General features: G+C 46.2%; 1 protein-coding gene across 11 annotated transcripts in view; it reads left to right on the forward strand.

The window, feature by feature from the left end:
• The first annotated feature begins 15,527 nt into the window (after positions 1-15,527).
• The window catches only part of HRH2 (histamine receptor H2), a 75,560-nt gene continuing 74,418 nt past the window's right edge, over positions 15,528-16,669 (forward strand). For 7 of the 11 annotated variants that reach the window (XR_007516185.1, XR_007516184.1, XR_007516186.1 and 4 more), the window contains exon 1: positions 15,622-15,902. The gene's annotated coding sequence lies outside the window, so the exon portion shown is untranslated. Of the gene's footprint in view, positions 15,591-15,621; positions 15,903-16,669 lie in introns of those variants that run through there. The other 4 variants (XR_007516187.1, XM_049874359.1, XM_049874358.1 and 1 more) reach the window with 3 other exon arrangements.

Consider the following 16,669-nt stretch of genomic DNA (forward strand, 5'->3'; position numbering starts at 1 on the left):
GGAGGGAGAGAACGGGCTGTCTCATTAGGGGCAGAGTAATTGGGAGTGTGTAGCAAGGTGTATATGGGTTTATGTGTGAGAGACTGACTTGATTTGTAAACTTTCACTTAAAGCACAATAAAAATTATTAAAAAAAAAAAAACCCTAACCAAAACAGCTAGCTGATAATATATATTATGGATTGAATTGTGTCCCCCCAATATATGTGTTGTAAATCCTAACCTGTATACCTGTGGTTATAATCCCGTTTGGGAATAGATGGTCTTTGTTATGTTAATGAGGCAAGATTAGTGTAGGGTGTGTCTTGAGTCAGTCTCTTTTGAGATATAAAAGAGATAAAACAAACAAGTGAAAGAAGCAGAGATGAGGGAAAAGAGAGGCCACGATACATGGAGACTTCCGAGGAACCCCAAGCAGAAGCTGAAGAGGTAAGGACCTTCCTCCAGAGCCAACACAGAGAGAAAGCCTTCCCCTAGAGCTGGCACTCAAGTTCTAGCCTCCTAAACTGTGAGAAGATAAATTTCTGTTTGTTAAAGCCAATCAACTGTGGTATTTCTGTTATAGCAGCACTAGATAGCTAAGCAACATATGAAAATATACTCACCCTACCAAGAAACAAAGAATTGCAAACTAAAACACCAAGGTATCAGTTTCCACCTGTCACTGAAAAATATTTAACAGAGTGTAAAATGCCTGGTGTTGGTGAGGGTGGTGGAAAGAGTCAACATTCACATATTGCTGTTGAATGTATCCATTTGGTCAACATTTGGGAGAGCGCATATCCATGAATCTATTTGCCCTTAGATGTGGAAATTCCATTTTGAAAAGTTTCCAAAGAAATTCTTAGACCAGGTCACAAAGACATAGGTTGAAGGATGATGACATTGATCATATTAGTGAAAAAGCTTGAAACACAATCTAGGTGTTCATCAATAGGACAGTCGTTAAATAAGTGGGACACAATGGAAGACAGCCTGTAAGATGGCTCCCAAGGATCCCTACCTCCTGGTATTCATGATATAGTGTAATGGTCTCCCCTTGGATGTGGGTGGGATGTATAACTTGATTCTAACCAATAGGATACCTCAGCATTGAGTGGACATCACTTCTGTTATTAGATTACGGGAATTGCTGGGTGGTGCAAATGGTTAACATGCTTGGCTGCTAACTCAAAGTTTGGTGCTTTGAGTCCACCCAGAGATGCCTCAGAAGAAAGGCCTGGCAATCTACTTCTGAAAAAATCAGCCATTGAAAACTCTTTGGAGCACAGTTCTACTCTGACACACACAGGGTTGCCATGAGTCAGTGTCAACTTGATGGCAACTGGTTTTTATTACATTTTAAAAGATCATGGCTTCCATCTAGCTAACAGATTGTCTCCTTTATTGGCTTTGATGAAGTGAGTTGCTATGTTGGGGATCCCACATGGAAGGACCTGAGGGCAGATTCTAGCCAACAGCTACTGAGGAACTCATACCCTCAGTTCAACAACCCAAAAGGAGATGAATCCTGTCAACAACTACGTAAGTGAACTTCGAAGTGGATCTTTCCCCAGTTGAACATTCAGAAGAGAGCTCAACCCTGGCCAACACCTCGACTGCAGTCTAGAGAGAGACTCTGAAGCAGGGGACCCAGCTAAGCCATGCCGATTCCTGACTGTGAGATAATAAATGTATGTTGTTTTAAGCCACTAAGATTGTGATAATTTTTATGCAGCTGTAGATAACAAATACAGAAACCATGCCACCAATATAATAGGGTTAAATTGTATTTATTTGTATAACCATGGAGAACTGTCCATGCTATTCTTTTTTTTTTTTTTTTATTGCTGCTGTTGTTGTTAGTTGGTGTTGTGTCAATTCCAACTCATGGTAACCCCATGTGTGCAGAGTAGAACTGCTCCATAGAGTTTTTAAGGCTGTGATCCTTTTGGAAGCAGAACACCAGGACTGTATTCCAAGACACCTTTGGATGGGTTCGAACCACCAACTTTTATTACTGTGATAAGTATGTATACAACAAAACATTTGCCATTTCAACATTTTTTACATTTCAATAACATTAATTATGTTCCTCATGTTGTAAAACCATCACCATGACTATTCATTGCCATTTTTTCATCGCCCTTAACAGGAGCTCAGTGTATGTAAAATAAAAGTAGATGACAGAATAGTTTGTGTGATATGATCAGATTATTACAAATAAATGCTTAAGAATATCTTATGTATAAACAAAAGTCCAGCCTATTTGTAGATCAAATTGTTCATGATATTATCTCTGGGGAAATAAGATCTCAGAAAATTCATGTTGTCACCCACATTGCTTGAATTTTTACAACAAGCTTTATTGCTCTTAGAATCAGAAAAAAAACAAAAAAGTATTTACATTTACAAAAAAAGTAAAAACAAAATTACAGCTAAGCATCAAAGAACTTAATAAAATGTTTCATCATTTGTGGCAGGTGCAGAAACAGCAGCTGGAAGAGTGAGTTTTCACTTTGCAAGACTCCCTTGCAGCTAGGTGTGGCCATGTGATAGTTTTGGCCAATGAGACAGAACGGAATTCTGCTGAGGCTCCCTCCCCTATCCCTCTCCTCCTGCCTTCACAGAGCACCCATCTTATGTGAAAATACCACTGCAAGATGATGTGACACATGCTATAAAAGTCAATGTACTTGGGATGAAGGAGGCTCAGAGGAGGGGACACATGATCCAGCCTAGGAACTTGAAGTTGATTTTCCAGAGAAGATACTATGTGAGCTTGGCAAGACAGCAGGTGGAGGATGGAGGGGAAGAATATTCCAACAGAGGAAAATTGGATCACCATACCCTCAAAGGGCAGTGAATTGGGGATGAGGTCATATTTTCTGCACGTTCCTTTCTTTCCTCCTTGAATCAAGATGTGTTCAGCTATAAATAACAGAAATCCTGACTCACAGTGGCTTAACCATAGGATGTCTCATAATCTCACAAGAAGTTGGAAAATAGGTTTTTCCAGGGTTGATCCAGAATCCCTACAATATCTGGGTTCTGAGTCTGTTTCTCTGTGGTTTTCATAATGGTCCCTTCTTGGTCACACATGGCTACATCAGCTGCAGTATCAAAAGAAGGAAATAATGGGACAAGCAGCCTGGAAAGCAGAGAGTCTGCCTTATATCCATCTCACCTATCATAGGGAGAAATTTGTCAGCCCCACCCAGAAAGCTTCCGCTTTGTCTTACTGGCCACACTGGATCATACATCAATCACTAGCTGCAGTGGAGGGTGGGAAGGTAAGTATCTTACTTTCCCGCCTTTCACGCGGGTAAAGGGTGAGAGTAAAGGGGTTTGGAAATCATTGTGAATGGACAACAGCAGTGCTCACCATGCCTGCCTGGACCAGGGACAAGCTTTGGCTGGGCTTCGGGTTCACCACCTGACCCTCACTTCTCAGCTCCTGGCCTCGCAGGACTCTAACTAATGGCTCAACCAGGTACAGACAAGAGTGAATCCAGGCCTGGCTTTTTCTTTATTCTGGGCTATTGTTCTCTTACTGAATCTCAGTTCTGAGCCCCCTGTGTCGGTCAACATGTCCCTTAGCTGACCTAAACATTCTCTCCTATCCTGCATTGTTGTTGTTGTAAGCTGCAGTCAGGTCAGGCCCTGACTCATGGTGACCCCATGCACAATGCAACAAAATGATGTCTTAGTTATCTACTGCTGCTATAACAGAAATACCACAGGTGGATGGCTTTAACAAACATAAATTTATTCTTTCGCAATCTAGGAGGCTAGAAGTCCGAATACAGGATTCCAGCTCCAGGGGAAGGCTTTCCCTCTGTCGGTTCAGGGGGAAGGTCCTTATCATCAATCTTCCCCTGCTCTAAAAGCTTTTCAATGTAGGGACCCTGAGTCCAAAGGACACGCTATTCTCTTGGCTCTTGTTTCTTGGTGGTATGAGCTCCTCCTGTCTCTCTGCTCGCTTCTCTCTTTTATATCTCAAAAGGGGTTGACTTAAGACACAACCTAATCTTGTAGATGGAGTCCTGCCTCATTAACATAACTGCCACCATTCCTACTTCATTAACTTCATAGAGTTAGAATTTACAAAACATAGGAAAATCACATCAGATGGCAAAATGGTAGACAATCACACAATACTAGGAATCATGGACTAACCAAGTTGACACACTTTGAGGGGAACACAATTCAACCCATACTGCCAACTTAGTCTGGAAGCTCCTCTGAAAACTGTTTAGCATCATAGAACACGCAAGCCTCCACTGACAGATGGGTGGTAGCTGAGTATGAGGTGCATTGGCCAGGAATCGAGCCCGGTCTCTGCATGCAAGGTGAAAATTCTACCACTGAACGACCACTGCCCTCACATCCTTGCTTTAGGAGATGACTGTTAGTTCCTACTCTGCTACTTTCTTATTGTTTAACCCTGGGCAAGTCACCCGTCTTCTCTGGGACTGTAAAATGGAAGTAACAATACTTGCCCATGAAATTATTGTGAGATTGATCGTGGTGCTTCACCTTCTCTTTCTTGGTTATGTGGCAAGTCACTGCCCTCATCTCTCATAACTTCCCTGAGGCAGTACATCCAAGGGTTTGGGAGCCCAGGATGTAGAGCAGGCATTCCTCCACCTCTTCTTTGAACCTCTCATTTTTTTTTTTCCTGTAAAATGGAGATAAAAGCACACACCTGCAGTATGTTTGGGAGTGTTGGTGGTTCAGTAGTCGAAGTCTCCATTTTCAGCCAACGCACCTCAAGCGCAGCTACCACCCATCTGTCAGTAGAGCCTTGTGTGTTGCTATGAAGCTGAATAGATTTCAGTGGAGCTTCCAGACCAAGATAGACTAGGAAGAAAGGCCTGGTGATCTACTTCTGAAAAATCAGCCAGTGAAAACTGTATGGATCACAATACTCTGATCCTGTTGTGCATGGGGTCACCATGAATCAGGCGCAAACTCAACAGCAACTAACAACAACTAGGGTGGTTAAGCAGACTAAATGAGATGATGTGTGTAAAGCTTCTGGCACATACTCTGAGCTCAGTGAACAGATGAACTGAAAATGGTGGCAAAACTTTTTCCCCTTACCCCTTGTTAACAGGGATGTGACAGGGCTGTTAGAAGGATGTAACAAAGTAAGAGATGGGAATGGGTTTTACGGTGCCCTACAGAGGAGGGATTCCTCTTTGAATCAGGAACCTGGAGCCCTAGAAGACCTGGGCAGGTGTTTTGTCTGTTCTCAGAGGTAAAACTACCCTGTCCATAACCTAATAAAGCTATGGCCACACCCGGGGCCACAGTCACTTAACCACAGGGATAAAAACCCCCATGAGAGCAATGCTAGCACCATTACCCTACCTGGAAGTGCCTCCAAGATCAGTATCAGGTGACTCCCACCCTTTGGCCACAGGAATAAGACCAGGCCGAACCCTGACCCCAGCTTAGCCAGTAACACTATTCTTTCCTCAGAATCTTAATTAAGAGACTTAAGAACTGTTGTCAACCCTTATTGGGCCCTGGAACTATAAGATCATGTAGCTTTGAGGCCTAAGCAGGGGCCTTGGCCCTGGAGGCTAAAATTATGGGGGATCAATAAAACTAGGGCTATATGTCTGCTCAAGATTAGAAAGGAGGTGATTAGTAGGGAGAAGTAGAAAAGACAGAGAGAGAGAAGCTGCCTGACGATTGCCTAGATCCTGTAAGGCCAAGCTCTATGTCCTGTAATTTGTTCCATGAACTTCTTCAGTTTCATTCCATGAAGCCATGCATAATTGAGTCAGATTGGGACATTTCTGTTCCTTGCAATCAGAAAGGAAACCCTGGTGGTATAGTGGTTAAGTGCTATGGCTGTTAACCAAGAGGTTGGCAGTTCAAATCCACCAGGCTCTCCCTGGAAACTCTAGGGGCAGTTCTACTCTGTCCTAGGTCACAAGGAGTTGGAATCGACTCGAAGGCAGTGGGTTTGGTTTGGTTATTTTCGCTAATCAGAAGACCCCAGTGGTCTCCTCTCTCTCCTATCCCTGTATCCAATCAGCCTCCAGGTCCTAAACATTCTACCACTTACCCTTTCTGGAATGTACACCTTCTCTCTCGCTGACCACTCTCCATTGCCACCAGGATGTGGGCCAGGCTCTTTGGTGCTGTGTTCTAGACATCTTATGACTTTACTCCCACTCACCTCTCCATCCTCATTGCTCAACAATACCACCATCCCTTCATTTATGCAGCCCATGCTCCAGCTCCTTCAAACTACTTTCTTCCCTGTTCAAACCTCATATTTTCATCCTTCTATGCTAGGGGATATCCCTCATTTCCCTCCCCATGACCAAAGTCCTACTTTGACTTTCAGGTCCATCACAAAATCACTCCCTGGCTGGCTCTCCACCCCAAGCTGAATGCATCATTCCTGACTCTGGGTTTCCACAGAACATTCTTTATTCTTCTAGTGGAAAGAGTCAGGAGAGCAGAGTGGTTCAAAGCAGGGGCTTATGTGAATCCACCAACTTATGTGGGGCTGCGATGGATTGAATTTTGTCCCCCAAAAATATGTGTATCAACTTGGTTAAGCCATGATTCCCAGTACTGTGTGGTTGTCCTCCATTTTGTGATCCATGTAATTTTCCTATGCGTCGTAAATCCTAATCTCTGCCTGTGGTTAATGAGGTAAAATTAGATTATGTTAAAGAGGATTAAGGTGGGACTTAACATTCTTACTCAGGTCACATCCCTGATGCAATGTAAAGGGAGTTTCCATGGGGTGTGGCCTGCATCACCTTTTATCTTACAAGAGATAAAAGGAAAGGGAAGTGAGCTGAGAGCTGGGGACCGCATTACCACCAAGAAAGCAGTGCCTGGGGGGATAGGGGAAGAGGGCATCCTTTGTACCAGAGATTCCTGCCCTGAGAAGCTCTTAATCCGGGGGAAGATTGACAATAAGGACCTTCCTCCTGAACCGACAGAGAGAAAGCCTTCCCCTGGAGCTGATGCCCTGAATTTGGATTTCTGGCCTACTAGACTGTGAGAGAATAAACTTCTGTTTGTTGAAGCCACCCACTTTTGTTTCTGATATAGCAGCACTAGATGACTAAGACAGTGGCCTTGGAAAAATCTTTAACTTTCTGAGCTTCAGTTTCTTCATCAATAACCTGAGGGAAACAATAGTACCTACCTCACAAGGATGGCCCCTGGGTGGCACAAACAGTTTGCACTCAACTACTAAACTAAAGGTTGGCTGTTTGAAACCACCCAACAGTGCCTTGGAAGGAAGGCCTGGTGATCTGCTTCCAAAAGGTCACTGCTTCAAAAATCCTATGTTACAGAGCAGTTCTACTCTGTAATACATGGGGTTTCCATGAGTTAGGAATGACTTGATGGCAACAGGTTTGGTTTGGATTTTTCACCTCCCAGGGCTGCAGTGAGAATTATTTAAGATGATGTACATAAAGGACCATGAGTGCCTAGGTGGTACAAACAGTTAACATTCTCAGCTGCTAACTGAAAAGTTGGAGATTCAAGTCCACCCAGAGTTGCCTCAGAAGAAAGGCCTGGATTAACAGGATACAAACCATAACCAACACACAAAATCCAGAAGATAAGCTAGATAACTGGAATCTTCTAAAAATTAAACACTTAGGCTCACCAAAAGACTTCGCCAAAAGAGTAAAAAGAGAACCTACAGACTGGGGGAAAATGTTTGGCTATTACAAATCAGACAAAGGTCTAATCTCAAAAATCTACAAGAAAATCCAATACCTCTACAACAAAAAGACAAATAATCCAATTAAAAAATGGGCAAAGGAAATGAACAGACACTTCACCAAAGAAGGCATTCAAGTGGCTAACAGACACATGAGGAAATGCTCACGATCACTAGCCATTAAAGAAGTGGAAATCAAAACCACAATGAGATACCATCTCACCCTGGCGTTACTGGCACGACTCAATAAAACAGGAAATAATAAATGTTGGAGAGGCTGCAGGGAGATCGACCTCTTATGCACTGCTGGTGGGAATGCAAAATGATACAACCATTTTGGAAAACAATACAGCACTTCCTTAAAAAGCTAGAAATAGAAATACTATACAACCTGCAATCCCACTCCTAGGAACATATCCTAGAGAAATAAGAGCCATCACACGAATAGACATATGCACACCCATGTTCATTGCAGCATTGTTCACCATAGCAAAAAGATGGAAACAACCTAGATGCCCATCAGCAGATGAATGGATAAACAAACTGTGGTATATACACACAATGGAGTATTAACCAAATAAAAAATCAAACCCAGTGCTGTTGAGTCGATTCCGACCCATAGCGACCCTATAGGACAGAGTAGAACTGCCCCACAGAGTTTCCAAGGAGCGCCTGGATGATTCGAACTTCCGACCCTTTAGGTTAGCAGCTGTAGCACTTAACCACTCTGCCACTGGGGTTTCCAATGGAGTATTATGCAACAATAAAGAACAATGATGAATCTGTGAAGCATTTCATAATACGGGTGAATCTGGAGGGCATTATGCTGAGCGAAATAAGTCAGTCACAAAAGGACAAACATTGTATGAGACCACTACTGTAAAAACTCACGAAATGGTCTACACACAAAAAGAAACTATTTTTGGTGGTTACTAGGAAGGGAGGGTTAGGGATGGAAAAACACTAAATAGACAATAGATAAGCAGTAACTTTGGTGAAGGGTAAGTCAGTACACAATACTGGGGAAGCCAGCACAACTTGTACAAGACAAGGTCATGGTAACTCCATAGACACATCCAAACTCCCTGAGGGACCAAATTGATGGTTTGAGGGCTGTGGGGACCATGATCTCCGGGGACATCTAGCTCAATTGGCCTAACATAGTTTCTGAAGAAAAATGTTCTACATTCTACTTTGTTGAGTAGCATCTGCAGTCTTAAAAGCCTGTGAGCGGCCCTCTAGGATACTCCACTGGTCTCACCCCTTCAGGAGCAAAGAAGAATGAGAAAAACTAAACACACAAGGAAAAGATTAGTTCAAAAGACTAATGGACCACATCTACCATGGCCTCCACCAGACCGAGTTCAATATAACTAGATGGTGAGTCCAAAACAACTAGATGGTGCCTGGCTACCACCACTGACTGTTCGGACAGGGATCACAATAGAGGGTCCTGGATAGAGCTGGAGAAAACTGTAGAACAAAATTCTAACTCACAAAAAATGACCAGACTTTCTGCCCTGACAGAGACTGGAGAAACCCCAAGAGTATGGCCTCTGGACACCCAAAGTCACTCTCGAGGTTCACCCTTCAGCCAAAGATTAGACAGGCCCACAAAACAAAATGAGACTAAAGGGGCACAACTGTCCAGGGGCAAGGACTAGAAGGCAGGAGGGGACAGGAAAGCTGGTAATAGGGAACCCAAGGTTGAGAAGGGAGAGTGTTGACACGCCGTGGTGTTGTTAACCAATGTCATAAGACAGTATGTGTAGTAACTGTTTAATGAGAAACTAGTTTGTTCTGTAAACCTATACCTAAAATACAATTAAAAAAAAAGAAGAAAGTCCTCGTGATCTACTTCCTAAAAACCAGCCATTGAAAACCCTGTGGCGCACAGTTCTACCCTGACACACTGGGGTCACCAGGATTTGCAATTGACTAGATGGCAACAGGTTATATAAAGAACCCAGCCCAGTGTGCAGAACACGGGAGGTATGCAACAAGCTGTGCTCCTTCCTGTCTTTTGAACCAGAACTGGGCCTCATGCAATCTCAGAGACACTGGGGAAAGAGCCACGTTTGGGCTCTCCTGAGTAGTACTAGTGGCATAGGAACCAGTTTCATCCCTCTGGGCAACTCCCAGACCAGAGGACTTCTAACACCTCCCTCAAGACTCAGAGTGTGCGACGGTCAGGAAATTCTGTGCCCTGCAATCCCAACCACAGCCCTCAGTTTTGCTACCTCAAACCCAGAGCTGCCGCGAAGCCCAGGAAAAGACAAGAAATAATGGTTGACAAAAGCCGGTGGTTTTTCGTTGGAATCTTCCACAGACCTCTTTGGTAAATGTTATCACCATGCCACGTCATTCATTACCTTAATTGTTGTTAATTTTTTTTTTTTTTTCCAAGCTGTCAGACTCAGCAGAGATTACTCATTCCAAAGAAAGCATGTTTTTTCTATTTTGGTCAAATAGTGGTTTGGGTTTGCTCCGAATGAGAAGCTTCTTCCGGCTTCCTTTGAAAGATATATATTCAGAGCAATGAGGTATTTTGGGCCATCAGATACCAAAGCCCTCCTGCAAGACAGGGAGGCTATGAGGAAAATGAAATGGGGAACTGTAATTGAGAACAGCCGAGGAAGGTTGAAGATAGCCAGGGAAGGTTTTTTTGAGCATGTGACATTTGCGCTGAGCCAGACACGAGAAGATGAGGGGGAGCGGTGTCCCACGTAGGGGGAGCAGTGACTGCAAACGCCCTAAATGGGGACAAGCTTGGCTAAATCTGGAGATTAGTAAAAATGTTGTTGTTAGTTGCCATCAAGTTGATTCTAGCTCATGGCGACCCCACGTGTGCAGAGTAGAACTGCTCCATAGAGTTTTCAAGGCTGTGACTTTTTGGACACAGATCACCAGGCACCTCTGGGTGGGTTTGAACCACCAACCTTTTGGCTGGTAGTTAAGCACTTAACCATTTGCACCACCCAGAGACTCCTATGACTCCTTATATGATGAAACTGCCTGCTAGCTTGCGAAAGTTTTTACATCTAGTATAGAATTGGAAACTTTTAGAGTTGGGAGGGGCTGCAAATATCATCCCTGTCAGCTGGGTGGCCAATGCTTGACTCCCTTCCAGTAATATCACTTCACGGTGTGTGAAGCATACCACTTCCTATTAAAGCCCTCCAGTGGCTACCCACTGCATTTAGGATGAAATCCACGTGCCTTCCCACAGCCTGAAAGGCCCCACACCAAACCCACTTCCAACCACTGTCCGTCTGCCTCACTATACTCAGTCATGCTGATCTCTATGGTCCTTGAGGAGGCCAAACTTATCCCCAGAGAGGGCATTTGTAAGGTCCCTGGGAGGCACAGATGGTTTGCTCTTGGCTACTAACCAAGAGGTTGGTGGTTCAAATCCACCCAGCAGTGCTGTGGAAGAAAGGCCTGTCTATCTGCTTCTGTAAAATTGCAGCCAAGAAAACCCTATGAAACACAGTTCTGCTCTGAAGCACATGTGGTCGCTATGAGTTGGAATCAACTCAACAGTAATGGGTTGGATTTGGTTTCAGGGCATTTGCAGTCACTGTTTCCCCAACATGGAATGCTGTTACCCCTCATCTTCTCATGCCTGGCTCAGTTCAAATGTCACATGCTCAGAAAGCCTTGCCTGACTCTCTTAAACAAAGTGCCGCTCCCAGCCATTCTCAATTACATTACCCTGTTTCATTTTCTTCATAGCAATTATCTGTAGCTGAAATTATCTGCCTTGTCCATCATTTCTCCTTCGTCTGGCATGTCAGATTCTTGTCTGTCTTGTTCATCACTGCAACCCACAGCCAACCCAGTGCCTGACACAGAGTAGGTGCTCAGTAAACATTTGTTGAATGAGTGAATGTAGTAACCACTTTTTTCATCTGAGTCTCATCAAATCTCTCTGAGGCAGACATTCATGGTATGCTCATTTGACAGTTGACAAAATGGGCTCTGAGACAGGAACTTAGTTGCCCAAATCCCTTTATCTAGCTACTCTTTGTGCTATAACAAACCATGCTAAATTTACTGGTTTAAAACAAGAAGGATTTATCATTTCTCTCAATCCTGTGCATTGGCTGAGTGTTCTGCTGGTCTCGGCTGAGCTCACACGTGAGGCCATATTCAGCAGTTGGGTCGGCTGCAAGAGCTGGGACAACTGGGCATCTCTCTCCGTGTGACCTTTCAAGACAAATGTCCTCACAGCATGGTGTTCTCCGGGCACAGTCCAAGAGGGTGAAAGTGGGAGCTGCAAGGCCTCTTAAGGCCTAGCCTAGGAAATTGAATGGCATCATTCAACTCTAGTCTGTTGGTCAAAGGAAGTCACAAAGTCAGTCCAGATTCAAGGGAAACAGAGATAAACTTCACCCCTTGTTGGCAGGAACTGTCACATTGCAAAAGAGCCTGGGCTGGGCTGAATTGTGGCCATCTTTGAAAATCTACCACCTCCAGTAAATGTTGGGGCCAGCTTAGCTTGAACCTCTGACTCAGTAAGGAAGACCGAGGGAAACAGCAATATCAAATGAGTCCGAAAATCTTAAGGCTTACAGAAAAATTTATCTCTCACTCATATTACATGTCCAGCGTGGGTTGACTGTGGAGTCCCTGGGTGGTACGAACAGTTAATGTGCTCAGCTGCTAACCAAAAGGAGTTTCAAGTCCACCAAGAGATGCCTCAGTAGAAAGGCCTGGCCATCTACATCCTAAAATCAGCTATTGAAAACCTTATAGATGAAATAGGCATATATATAGAAACCGAAGCATATTAGTGGTTACCAGGTGCGGGAGGGAGGGGAAAGGGAGAGTTATTGCTTAGAGGGGCACTGAGTTTATGTTAATGCTGGTGGAATAATTTGGGAAAGGTTAGTGATAATGGTTGTACACTCAATGTCTCTAAATTATACGTGTAAAAGCTGTTGCCTTGGCAAATGTTTTGTTAAGTATATTTTAACCACAATTTTAAAAGGAATTAAAGCCCTAAAGAGCACAGTTCCGAGATGACACACACTGGGTCACCGTGAGTCAGAGTCAACTCAAAAGCAGCTGGTTAGGTTAGTTAGTGGGTCCAGGACTTCACTCGGGTACCCAAGGTGACGGAGCAGCCTTTACCCTGGGACCATGCCTGGAACAGCGCCAGTCTCACAATAGAGAGGAAAACCCAACACGCACTGGCCCTAAAGACTCTCTCTGCTGGGAAGTCGCACAAATCATTCCCTCCAGCGTGTTAGTGGCCAAACAAGCCACAGACATACAATTGTGCCTTTGGGAGTGGCAGTGAATACGATAGACAGTAATCCCGCCCACCCTGGAGCCCATTTCAGTCTTCGACTCCTTTAAGACAACATTACTGAGCCAAATCTCTTTCATTCTATGTCTACCATGGGTCCAAGGGCTACTGTCTCAGTGCAGAGAGCCCTGCAAAGAGGCCAAGATCATCAGAATCTTCTTTTTTCCAGGACAGCATCCTAGCTTCTTCAGTCCCCGCCGCCCCGCTGCCCCCACCCCACAAAGCTTAAAAGCCTGCCAGCACTCCCCACCTTCCATTGCTCACAGGATCAAGTCAAACTCTCACCCAAGTCCTCAAAGCCCTTCACCACCCTGCTGGCCTCTCCAGCCTTGTCGCCTGCCCTGTCTGCTCCCCACACCTTAGGCTGCAGTTCTGCTAACCCATTCTGCATTCTCTGAATGCCCCAGGCTGTTTGGAGCCTTTCTTCTTGCTGTTTCTTCTGCCTACAAAGCCTTTTCCCTCTTTTCCACCTCCTGAAATTTTGCTTTCTTTTAAGATTCAGCTCCAAAGCAACCTCCTTTCTAAAGGCAATCATCTTTTCCCCTTGGCAGGATCAGTCAACATTTCCTTTTTCTAAACCTCTCCATCATAGCATCTATTCATGTACTCATTCAACAAATATTTACTAAGCATCTACTATATATGCCAGGTACTGCTCTAGTTTCAGGGAAACCCTGGTGGCATAGTGGTTAAGTGTTACAGCTGCTAACCAAAAGGTCTGCAGTTTGAATCCACCAGTCACTCCTTGGAAACTCTATGGGACAGTTCTACACTATGAGTTGGAATTGACTTGACAGCAACCGGTTTGGGGTTTTGGGGGGAGGGATTGGTTTTTTGGTGTGAAAACCACTGTGGAAAGAGGGTGACTGCCTTAGATAAGATGGCCATGGAGGGCCCTCTCTAGAGAGGCGACTTTTGAGCTGGGACCAGAATGAGGAAGAGTCAGCCATTGGAAGGTGTGGCGGAAGAGCGTTCTCAGCAGAGAAAACAGCCACTGCATAAGGCCTGTGGTATGGTCCTGCTTGGTCTGTTCCCTGAACAGGGAGGCCTGCTGAGAAAGGCGGAGAGCAGTAAGAGATGAAATCAGAGAGGTGGGAGTGGCCGGAGCACGTGGGGCCTCGTAGAGGTGATAGGGAGCTTGAATTTTACTCTTACTACCAAGGGAACTCACAGGAGGGTTTTAAGCAAGGAAGTAGAGCAACATGACCTGATTTACCCTTTTTTGAGATTACCTGATCTACTCTGTGGACTGCAGGTAAGCAAGATAGAGTCCAGAAGGCCAGCTTGGAGGCTCCTGAGATGAAGGTGACTTGGACACATGGTGCTACAAGAACCTCTCTGGGAAGCTGTAATCTCTGAGTGCCAGGGGACCCTGGCCCCTTCATCTCTGCATCCCAGCACCTAGCACAGGCTCCTAAGGTCTAGCAATCATCACATTAGCATATGTCCTATATTCATGCCCAGCTAAGCCTGCTCCCTTTCCTCTCCTTCACCCAGCTTCTGCAGAGGCCCTACACCAGGTACCAGATTCCTCAGGCAAGCGGGAGCACCCATCTGATGCCTCCTTTACACTGGGCTGGCTGCCCCAGGCCTGGTACAATGCCCATGGCTACACTGCACAGCCAGGCTCCTTTCCATTGAAGACACTGAAGGCTTCATGGTTAGCACAGCTCCCTTGATATTTCAGATAGGTTTTTCCATGTAAATCTCAATTTCCTTATCTGGAAGATGGGCATTATTTTCCCCATCCAGAAAGGCGTTTGTGAGAAAAGCCCCTTCTTCCAAGACCCTGCTCTCTACTTGTCTCTCTACATCCCTTCTTGCAACCAGAACAAGCCCACACTTGGGGATTTTCTGAAGTTCCACAGATTTGTTTTTGTTTGTTTTTAAATTTATTAAAACTAATTTGTTTCTATGTGCCCTTTAGCCTCAGGTCCTCTGATTTCTAGATTTTAGATCCCAGAATTATCCAGGCATTTCTCTCTAAACTAGCTCTTTCCCTTTTTTAGCCCAATTCAGGGTGGATAGAAAGACCAACAGTTGAAAAAGGACATCAGGCTTGGTAACATGGAGGGTCATGGATAAGGAGGGAAACCCTCAATGAGATGGATTGACACAAGAGCCACAATGGACTCAAACATGTCAAAGATCGAGAAGACCGCACAGGACTGAGAAACCTTTCATTCTGTTACATATAAGGTCGCCATGAGTCGGTTTCAATTGGAGGGCAGGTAACAACAATAAGGTCTTGTTGGGAGGCGGGGGGGGGGGCAAGATGAGGGGCTTCCCCCTGACCCAGTGGTGGGTCCAGCCCCCAGGACAGGGGCTCCAGTAGTGGCCAGAGACAAGTGTTGGACCACAGCTGGCACGCCTCTTCCACTCAGCCCATGTCTGCACCAGCTGGACTCTGGGCCCCAGGCCAGGCTGTCTCCCAACCTAGGGGAAGTGAGAGGATGTGAGGGGGGAGTGCGCAGAGGGAGGAAGGAGCATGAGTGGAGGGGCAGCACAGTCACAGAGATAAGAGGAAGCGAAGTGTCAGAGTCAAAGAGGAGGAAAGAAGGTCCAGGAGAAAGGAAAAGAGAAGGTGAGGTTTTTGTGGTGAGGGTGTGGGAGAGGGAGATGAAGAAGAAAAGCGAAGGAAAAATGTGTGTGAGCGCGCGCGTGTACGCGCGCTGTGCATGAGAAACAGAGAAACAGACTTCAGAGGGAAGGAGGAATTGAGAACGAAAGGAGGCAGGGGGAGCGCGGAGCCAGTTGGGGGCGGAGCCGAGGAAGTGGGTGCGAGGCGCGCGCCGCCCTGGGCATCTCTGCCGGGACCAGGAGCGCAGCCCGCGCAGGCAGGCGCGGGAGCCGAGGGGAGCCCGGCCGCAACCCCGCCCGGCTGCAGCGGCACCAGGTAAGGCGGCCGCCTCCTCGCAGGGCCTCGTTCCGGGTGGGAACTGCGGTGGGCGCGGGACCCGCAGGAGCGGCCGGGGGTGACCAGGCAGCTGCTCCCGGACCCTGGCGGGCGTCGTGGCCGCGACCCCGGGCTCGAGTCCCTGCCTGCCACTCGCGGGATGTGCCTGACCTTGGAGAAGTCCCTCTGACTCCTGTCCTCCGGTTTCTTCCCTGTGCCCCAAGAGGGGCGTTCTGAGGATGGGATGCAAGCCCCCGTTCCCCGCCGCGTTCGGGGCGCGGGGTCTGGGTAATGTCACCTTTTCCTCGTGGGGGTGGGTTTGGAAAGTCCACTTGTTCCCAGACTGTCCCGGTTTTGCCCGGGTTTGGGCGGTGGCATTTTTTGGGGGGGGGGTGGCTGAGTGGGAGGGTTCCGTGGGAGCACGGAGCCACTTTCTCTGTTTAAGCCAGGCCACCAGGGAGCCAGGGATGAGGAGGAGGGGTGCTCTGAGCACCTTGGGGACCCCAGGCAGCTGGCTTCCATTGGTGCCCTGGACCGGGGAGTTAGGACAAGCAGCCCCCGGCTGGTTGGCAGAAGCCCTCCCTGGAACATCTGGAGAAGGATTCGCCTGCCTGGTGAGAGGGACTGGCAGTTAATAGCCATTCCCCCTTTTAAGTAATGCTTTGACCTTGAACATGTGAGCCTCAGTTTCCTCCCCTGTAAAAAGGGGGATGCTAATACACCCCTTGGAGGGAGTTGTGAGGGTACCGAGGTGGGGCAGACAAGTG

The sequence above is a fragment of the Elephas maximus genome, chromosome 2 (genome assembly GCF_024166365.1).
Source record: "Elephas maximus indicus isolate mEleMax1 chromosome 2, mEleMax1 primary haplotype, whole genome shotgun sequence".
Taxonomy (NCBI): Eukaryota; Metazoa; Chordata; class Mammalia; order Proboscidea; family Elephantidae; genus Elephas; species Elephas maximus.